At 38.5% G+C, this 10,503-nt stretch overlaps 1 pseudogene; it reads right to left on the bottom strand.

Moving 5' to 3' along the window:
• Positions 1-600: 600 nt before the first annotated feature.
• Positions 601-1,176, bottom strand: LOC141571860 (transmembrane protein 217 pseudogene; annotated as a pseudogene).
• Positions 1,177-10,503: the final 9,327 nt, after the last annotated feature.

The following is a 10,503-nucleotide window of genomic DNA, read 5'->3' as shown; positions in this document are numbered from 1 at the left end:
GTGTCCAGATACAGTGCCAGACACAGAAAAGTTTAGCAAGTCCCTTTTGATGAACCAAGTAAGTGTCTTTTGCACTATTTCACAAATTTGGAAAGGGGGGTGGGATTCAAAACAGAAAAGGAAGAATGATTTTTCTCTATTTTTATTCTTTTACTTATCTGGAATATAGCATAGAGGACACAGGGAGAAAAACTATAGCACAAAGTCACCGACAGAATCCTTTATGCAATCTGAGGTACACATACAGATGCGCCTGTCCCAGGGTTACACTAGAGAGCTCTGGCTTGAAGGCTGATGAAGACATACCGAGGTGAAAGGATTGCCTGACTGCAATTCCCTTCATTTCACTCCCTTGCCCTCTTTACTTTGACCAGGAAGGTGGTACTGACCAGAAAAGGAAGGAGAACTCCAGGAGTACTTGATAAATGACAATGCCCGTTAAGTAACCATCCTCTGTGAGCAGGATTTCTCTCCACATTGGCCAAAAGGGTGGCAGTAGGGTCTCTAGTTGAATAGACCAGCAAAGTGAAAGACATGGGAAATAGAACTATTATGAGAACCTGGGAGATCTACTGCTCAGAGCAGAGAAAAGGGCCAACGTTATTCATTATAGTGGCAGGTAAAGTTGATTATCTTTGATTTCCGCCGTGGGAACTCTCTACTGCCTGCAGAAATACGTCTGTTGTAGAAAATTATATTGCCCTGGCTTTACTTTTGTAGATTATGTGGGCATAAGTGATGACAAAGAACATCCAGAAACGCTGCATGAATACACGGGACACCAAGCCAAACCAGCGCATAACTCTGCCCTCCCAATGCTGGTGACATTGTTGGTAAGAATTTGTAGTACGATGTTTACAGTTTCATAGAAGAAGATCCAGATGACGTAGATCACCAAGCCCCTGCACATCTGGGCGTGTACTGAGTATATGAGCAAGCAGCTGATGATGATGGTGATGCAAGACAGGAAGAGGGCGATATTCAAACTCCAACAGATGAGGAACTGACGTATCAGGAGAATTACACTCTCATTCCATTGGTCAACCTCAGTGCAATTGCTGCTCCTCAGTGGCTTGTGTTCGAAGATGAGGTACATGTCAGTGGCTACGATGGTAAAAACCCTGCTAACACGGTGTCTGTTTTGGCGGTCATCCCACACCAGTGTTTCTGTCTCATGCTGAGAATGCCTGTGGAGACAAACAATATAAGGGGGAATTCTGCTTCCTATCCACGTGGTAAATTAAATTACCAGGGTGTCTGCCTCCAGTCCTAAAGGAAATTACAGAGAGAAATATGAAACCAGGAAATAACTGTAGGAAGACAGAAGACTGTTTACAATTGATTGGGAGTGGGAGTGGGAGTGGGGAGGAGGGAGGATGCAGTCTGGTGGCAGCGAGCAGATCAATTACAGGAGTGGTTCTCAACCAGTCTTCTTCACATTAAATCACTGTAAGTACAAGGCCCAGGCCCTATCTCAGACCAATTAGAACATTTTCTATGTGGGTCCCAAATATCAGAATTTTTCAAAATTCCTAGTGATTTTCACATGTAGCCAGGATTGGAAAACACTGAGCAGAAAAGGTAGTTTAAATGATCTTTCCTAGCTTTGCCTTGGGCGACCATTGCTGCCCCCTCATGGGGAAAATTGGCGGCACTTGTCCGACCTTGAGTGCAGGTGTCCTTAGGAGAAAAATCTGGGCAGCAGGATAGCCCTGCTGGGGTGAGAGTTGATCAAAACAGGGGGTTTTGAGTAATCACGCCTCCATTACAAATCAAAACTTAAGGACTACAACGAAAGGTGTACTTTAAGGAAAATTGAGAACCTTAGGATACAATAGCCTTGTAAAAGAAAAGAAAAAGCAATAATCAGCTAAGTGTTCAACTCAAGAAGTTAGGGAAAAACAACAACAATAAGAACAACAAAAAATGGAAGGAAGAAAATGAATAGAATAAAAAGCAATGAAAAGGAAAATTTTAAAAAGCAGGGGTATTTCTGAATGGTTAGGTTTTTGGAGCCAACTAGCTGCTAAAAACAACTGAAAATGCTGAATAAAATTGTTTTAAAATATTCTTAAGAGCACAGAATTCCTGACAAGGTAGGAGGTAAGAGGTAGAAAGCCAAAGTCCATAGAGGTTTAAGAACTGGGACAGGTAAGCAAGCACGGAAATCAGTTTTGCTCTGAGGATATTTGCCAATCTGACCAAACTTGAATTTAGAGAGAGTTCTGTAGAGTAAGAACAAATGAAATCAAAGCTCAGGGTTGGCGAAGATGGGGAATCTGTTTGAAGACCTTCCCTATATTAGTCATGGACCCCCCCAAAGAGATATGATTAAAGGTGAATCAGAAGTAAACCTGCCCTCACAGCTTTCTCCCAAGAGACTCCAAGGAAAGCTAACTTAGTAGTACACTGACTTTATGGGGGGAGGGGAAACTCTCCTTGAGACATTATACTCGTAGCTAGCCTTTTTGTGGATTTGTAGCCTAAATTACATGAATCATTCAAAAAAACTTTTAAGTCATAAATCTAGTTTAAAGTAGTCCTAAACTGAAAGTGTCTCTAAGTGCCAGCAAAAGCAAACTCAAATCGTCTCTGGAAGAATGCATCTTTGTCTTGGTCCTCAAAGAATCTCCTTTAGTAATTTTTCAGAGACAGTGACTAGTACGCAGTAAAAAATAACAAAGCAAACAAGGAACAAGCCACTGTGAGTGAGAACCAACAGAAATAACAGACAATAGAAACAGAACTGCAAGAATACCAGATTATGAAAAAATTATGATTGCTACTTTTTTGCATTACTTTTTAATTTTATTTTTAATTGTGGTAAAATACACATAGCATAAAATTTACCATTTTAATCATTTTTAAGTGTGCAGTTCAATAGTGTTAATTACATTCACATTGCTTTGCAGCCAATTTCCAGAACTTCTTACAAAACTGAAATTCGATACCCATTAAACAACAATTCCCTATTTCCCTTTCTCTCCAGCCTCTGGCAATCACCAATCGACTTTCTGATTCTATGAATTTTACTACTCTGGATATGATATATGATAGATCTGGGTATGATATATCAGAGTAGAAGAGTGGAATAATACAGTCTTTGTCTTTTTTGAGACAGGTTTATTTCACCTATATAACATCCTCAGATTCATCTACATTGTAGCATGTGTCATAATTTCCTTTGATTAGTACATTTAAACAAATATAAAAGATAATATTGAAAACTATGTGGAACAGGAAACCATAGAAAATAACCTAGTATGTTTCAAACAGAACCAAATAGAATTTCTAGAAATAGAAAACTCAGTATCTGAAATTAAAAATACAGTAGGCATTTGGTAACAGATTGGATACAGATGAAGTGATAATCACTTAACCGGAGGATAAATCAAAAGAAATTATCCAGAATGTAGCACAGAGAAACAAAAAGATTAAAAATATGGATGAGAAATTAAGAGACATAAATGATATAATAAGATGTTCTGATTCAGAGAGAGTGAGAGAGAAGGAAGGAGGGAGGAAAGAGAGTTGGATAGCATATTTGAAGAGATAATAGCTAAGGATTTGCACAACTGAAGAAAAATGTCTATGCAGATTCAAGAATCTTAACTGATTGCTAGTAGGATGAATAAGAGGAAATCTACACCTAGACATTTGGTACTCATTCTGTTGAACATCAAATACTAAAATAGATTCTCAAAATGCAGCTGAGGGGCTTTTTATTCATAAGAGCAATGATTAGGCTTCTAAAGGAAACCAAAATCCATTGGAATTATAAACGTGCTAAAAGAAAATAACTGGCAACCTAGGACTCATTCTACACCCAGCTAAATTATTTCTCAAAATTGAAAGCATGTTGTATATTAACATTTTTGTAAAATTCCAGACAACTGAAATGTAATATATTGCTTGGCCTACATATATATGTGGATTAAATTTTATTTTAAAAAGTAAGGAAATAATAAACATAAAATGGGATAGTGGTTACCTTTGAAGTGCAAGAGCTGGGATAGGGAAGGGGCATATAGATAAATGTGAATTATAGTTTATCTTCTGTTCCTTGGGCTGAATGAGGGCAATTAGAGTGCTCAGTATAGTGTAAAAAAACAAACAAACAAATAAATTGGTAAATAAAAGTGGGCCATGGAAATCCCACGTTCATAGATTGGAAGAATTAATATTGTTAAAATGTTAATACTACCAAAAGCCATCTATTGACCTGGTTTAACTACTTGGCACGTTACAAATTGGATAACTACTATTAACTATATTTGCCATTATGCAACCCCTATCAATATTCCAATGGCATTTTTATAGTAGTAGAAAAAAACACCTCTAAAATTTATATGGAACCACAAAAAAACCCAAATAGCCAAAGATATCCTGAAAAAGAAGAACAAATCGGAGGCATTACACATTCTGATTTCAGGCTATATTATAAAGCTTATACTTATCAAAACAATACTAACATAAAAACAGACAAATAGACCAATGAAAAAAAATCATGAACCCAGAAATAAACCCAACATACATGGTCAACTAATAGTTGACAAGGGAACCAAGAATAGAAAAGACAGTCACTTCAATAAATGGTGCTGGATAATTGGATATTCAAATGCAAAAGAATAAAACTGAGCCCCTTACACCATTCACAAAAATCAACTCAAAATGGATTAAAGACTTAAATGTAAGACCTCAAATCATGAAACTCCTAGAAGAAAAAAAACACACATAGGAATAAAGCTCCTTGACATAGGTCTTGGTAATGATTTTTTGGATATGACACCTAAAGCACAAGCAACAAAATAAAAAATAAACAAGTGAGACTACATCAAACTAAAAACTTCTACACAGCAAAAGAAACCATTAACAAAGTGAAAAGACAAGCTATGGAATGGAAATCCATATTCACAAAACATAAATCTGATAAAGAGTTAATATTTAAAATATATAAAGAAATCATACAACTCAATAGCATAAAACAAAAAAACAATTAAAAAAATGGGCAAAGGACTTGAATAGACATTTCTCCAAAAAAGACATACCAACAGGCATTATGACTTTGAAGGCATTATGCTAAGTGAAATACGTCAAATAGATAAAGACAAATACTATGTGATCTCACTTATATGTGGAATCTTAAAAAAAGAGAAGACAAAAGAAAGAAAAGAAAAACCAACCAAACTGATAGAAAAAGAGATCAGACTTATGGTTACCAGAGGTGAAGGGTGAGGGGAGAGGGAATTGGATGAAGGTGGTCAAAAGGTAGAAATTTCCAGTTGTAAGATAAAGAAGTACAAGAGACGTAATGTACAACGTAATGACTATAGCTAACAATGCTGTATGACATATAGGACAGTTGTTAAGAGAGTAAATCCTAAGAGTTCTCATTATAAGGAGAAAAACTTTTGCCTCATTTTTCTTTTCTTTTCTTTTTATTGTATCTATATACCGTGTTTCCCTGAAAATAAGAGCAGGTCTTATATTAACTTTTGCTCCAAAAGATGCATTAGGTCTTATGTTCAGGGGATGTCATCCTGAAAAATCATTCTATGGCTTATTTTCCGGTTAGGTCTTCTTTTCGGGGAAACATGGTAAGAAGATGGATGTTAGCTGAAATTATTGTAGTAATCATTTCACAATATATGTGACTCAAACCATCATGCTGTACACCTTAAACTTATGCAGTGATCTATGTCGATTATTTCTCAATAAAACTGGAAAAAAACGCTGTGGAGAATCAAATCTAAGTTAATAAGCCTGAATAATTAGGAATTTACCACCAAAACTAAGGTAATAAGGCTGAAAGATTTGGTAATCAGGATGAAATATAAATGATAAATAGATTGTCTTATAGCCAGAAAGCAAAGTTCCATGGGAACTTTGATGGTCGTATGAATATCACCCCAAAAATGAGAACTAAAACACTCTGGAGTGAAGGTACAGCAAGAAGGCTGGCTGCCATGCCAGTATCTGCTGCTATGTATCTGAATAGATTATCTGTTTAAATACAAAGGGTGCCATTGCCCTGGTTTACCTATATGGCATGCTACAAATTGGGTAACTACTACCAAATATATTTCCCACTATGTAAGTAGATTTTCTTGCTCATCATTTAATCTCTAGTGATTATTTTTTTAATTAAATTTATTGGGGTGACAATTGTTAGTAAAATTACATAGATTTCAGGTGTACAATTCTGTACCACATCATCTATAAATCCCATTGTGTGTTCATCACCCAGAGTCAGTTCTCCTTCCATCACCATATATTCGATCCCCCTTACCCTCATCTCCCACTCCCCCCCCTCCCCCCCCCACCCTCTGGCAACCACTAAACTATTGTCTGTGTCTATGAGTTTCTGTTTCTCATTTGTTTGTCTTGTTCTTTTGTTGTTTTTGGTTTATATACCACATATCAGTGAAATCACATGGTTGTCTGCTTTTTCTGTCTGACTTGTTTCGCTCAGCATTACTCTCTCAAGATTCATTTTGGTTAGCTTTCTTGCAGTGTTTTTTCTACATAAAAAAATTCACTTAGCACCCTTTCATGCATTTATTCACAGATATGGGGTGCATGATATACATTAATGTTGGTTTTAATAAAAAATAATTAAACCAACAAATAAATTAGTTAGTAAAAGGGGGCCATGCATTGTATTCTGATGCATGTCTGTTTTTTATGACATGGGATTATGACTAATCCAATTCGGGATCCCTGAGTTCCCTAAGGAGAAACAAGGATGGAAAAAGACAACCCAAACTTTCAGTTATAAGTTAAATAAATACTTTTCTCACAACAAATGTTCCTGTGGTGTAATTGACCCTGCTGTGTTTACTGACTCTCAGCCACCTGAAACAGATGGCAGACTTCCTCCTTCTATTCCTTAAACTGCTCATTAAAATTTTGGGGTTCCCATTGGTCTCTCTATGGTAAAGATTGTTCATTGTCTCCCAACATCCATTTTCTTCTTCTTACTTTTTGTTGTAGCTAGATACATGGCCGCTGGACTAATGACTACATTTCCCAGCCTCCCTGGAAGCTTTTCTCTTTAATTAAAAAAATGTATTACAGTAAAAGACACATTGCCACCAATCTCCCCCAAAATACTCCCCCTTACTTCAAACACACTTATCCCATCCTTCTTGCCACTTTTTTTTTTTTATTGGGGAAGGGGAACAGTGTGTACTTCTAGGACATTTCCCAAGTCAAGTTGTTGTCCTTTCAGTCTTAGTTGTGGAGGGTGCAGCTCAGCTCCAGATCCAGTTGCCGTTGCTAGTTGCAGGGGGCGCAGCCCACCATCCCTTGCAGGAGTCCAACCGGTAACCTTGTGGTTGAGAGGATGCGCTACAACCAACTGAGCCATCTGGGAGCTCAGTGGCAGCTCAGCTCAAGGTGCCATGTTCAATCTTAGTTGCAGGGGGCGGAGCCCACCATCCCTTGCTGGACTTGAGGAATTGAACTGGCAACCTTGTGGTTGAGAGCCCACTGGCCCATGTGGGAATCGAACCGGCAGCCTTTGGAGTTAGGAGCACGGAGCTCTAACCGCCTGAGCCACCGGTCTGGTCCCCTTCTTGCCACTTTTTGAAGCAGTTCTGAAAGTCCTCTTTCGTGAGTGTCTTTAGTTGTGCTCTTGTGGCTGCCTCAACGTCCTGAATCATTTTAACTTTGGGGAAGAGCCAGAAGTCGCATGGTGCTAGATCCGGTGACTAAGGTGGATGAGGACACACGTTTTTTTCCCCCTTTTTTGTTTCAGGTTTACAAAACAATGTAATAATTAGACATTTATACCCTCATAAAACGATAAACCCCCAATCTACTGCCCCTCTGACATCATATATAGCTATTACACTACCGTTGATTATATTCCCTATGGTGTACTTTATATCCCGTGACCATATGTATAAATATATACATATATATGTATATATATTTAATTATAGTTGACATTCAATATTATTCTACTTCAGCTTCAGGTGTACAGCACAGTGGTCAGGCATCTACACTGTCCATGATGTGATCCCCCAATAAGTCACGTGCCCATCTGGCACCCTACATGGTCTTTACAACATTATTGATTATATTCCCCATACTGTATTTCATATTCCTGTGCCTGTTTTGTCATTACCAACGTGTGTGGCTATGTGACCAATGGGAGGTGATGAAAGTGACATGTGCCACTTTCCAGTCTTATTCATAAAAGGATGAGGAGTGTCTCACCTTCTCCTTTTCCTCCTTCCTGATTCTTGGCCTTGATCAGAACTGATGTTTGACCCAGACTTGGAGCCCTTGTCGAATATGGTGAACACCCTGTTAGCCATGGATCACTGTTCTTGAGAGAGAAATAAACCCCTACCATAAATAAGCCACTGTTTGGGGGGTTTGTTACGATAACTTAGCCTGTGCCATAATATATCTAAACTTCACTTTTTGGGGCTAAACCCAGTGAGAACTAGCAATCCACGGGGATCTAGCTCCTCCCTTGACTTTGCCCTTTTGAAGAAACCAGCAGGTTCTCTCCATCTATGTTTATCTCCCTGAAAGAGACATCTCCCTTTAATCTCAGGGTCACTATTGTCTTTGCAATTAACTTGATAATAAATCAAGTTATGTGACATTTTTTCTATTGTTTTAAATTGCTATCTCAATAGTCTGCATTTATAAGAATCATCCCAATGGCTACTAATGGGGATCTTAGAGTTAGAGAAGGTAATTAATTTTGCCTAAGGCTGTACATCTGGTCAGTGGCAAAATCCAGATTTTAACCTATATACCTGTCTGGCTCCAAGACCAATCTCAACACTCAATTCACTTGTGCCTTATCTTCCTCAGAGATCTGTGAGCTCGGTGAGCCCAGAGACTCCATCCATCCCAGTTCCTAACAGATGGTCTTGACTAGAGCAGGGCCTCGATTAGAGCAGGCCCTTGACAAATACAGACAATTCTTCCCCCATTGCCTCTCATCTTAGTCATCTGTTCTCCGTAACTCTGAGGCCCTTATGCTCTTCTCTCCTTTTCCTTCCTCTCTCCTAGGTTTTCTCCTTTCTTCCCTTCCCTCCCTCCCTGTCTTCTTCCCTCCTATACAGTAAAACTTCTAAGTGTGTACTCTTGATCGCTCTAAGAGAAGGTGATGGTCTTTAACCTGGGAAAGTAGAAAGGGCTAGGAAATGCAGGGAGCAAAAAATTGCACGATGGTCCTCAAGCATGTTTTGTTTGAACAGCAGTCTTTTAAAGAAAGTTGAATTAAAATGCTTTCAGGCAAGGTGGATACTGTCCTGTTGTTAATTTTCCATCGCTCCCTATTATCTTTACACCCCTTCACCTCATGCATTTATTTTACTTGCCTGTCCCCGGAAGGCCTTGGAGTTTGAGACTCTTGCTTCAGAAGTCTCTTTACCTCATTTGATAGAGTATATGTGACATTCTATGTAACATGAAAATATTAATCACAATATTAATAACATTTTATGAATAATAATTAAAATATTATTATTAATATTTTCCTGTATTTTTATTTGTGACTTTTTAAATCTTAGTATTGGCTTTCCCCCCCTATGGGATTATCTCTGTAAGGACCTGGCCCACAGGCAGACAAGCTACCAGCCAAGGCAGTCAGGGTCTCCTGGCTCCACGGGAACTCTGCTTAGTAGACCCCCAGTTCTGTACACTGCTCAGCCGTCAAGGTCTCCAGGCTTCTTGGGGCGCAGTGTGCACGAGAGCAGGCCTGCAGGGCCCGCCAGATCCTTCTCCCACGGAACGCGTTTGTTTTGTAGGACCTGTATAACCTCGCTTCTCCTCCACCTTGGGGCTGATCACTGCCCCTCCCGCCGGCCGCCACCGGAGACTCTCCCCGGTCAGTAAGTCTCAATGAACCTCCTTCCCGCACTCAGCCAGCTGGCATGTTCTTTGGGCTTGCGGCTTCTAGGGCGCAAATCTTAAAACAACTCGGACTCAGTCCGAAAAATCTCTCTTAAGTTATATGCTAAGTCAATAGAAAATTATCCTTTACTTTTACACATTAAAATATTTACTTCTCAGGAATATGCCAATCAAATGAAATGAGGAAATAATAATGATAATAATAAACATTTACTAAAATCTTACTTTGTGCTGGGCATTGTGTGAGAGTTTCACAACATTCTTTTGAGTGTAGCTGTAATTGTACAATTTATTTTCTTGTTAAAGGTGAGAGAGGAGAGGTGTATTTGTATTATTTATGCATTCAGACTTCCAGATGTTGATTTTTTACTTGTCAGGAGAGGAATGATTCACAATTACTGACAACCATTCAGAATTTAGCTCCAACTCAGGAGGTCGTTCTGCTAATTTTCTGATTCTTCAATAGGGCTTTGAAGAAATCCTGGTTCATTTCCCAAGGTACCTTCAATTGTACTAGTAACTTTATTTGATTTATTTTATTATTTGGCTCATTGTAAGTTAAAGTCACCTGTAGATTTAATCTCTAGTACTTTTCCTTAAGTTTCTGACTCTTCAGTTTGT

The sequence above is a fragment of the Rhinolophus sinicus genome, chromosome 2, assembly GCF_057876585.1.
Source record: "Rhinolophus sinicus isolate RSI-liver-muscle chromosome 2, RSI-T2T, whole genome shotgun sequence".
Taxonomy (NCBI): domain Eukaryota; kingdom Metazoa; phylum Chordata; class Mammalia; order Chiroptera; family Rhinolophidae; genus Rhinolophus; species Rhinolophus sinicus.
Note: the sequence above shows the minus strand (reverse complement) of the source record. Positions and strands in the feature narration are given on the sequence as shown.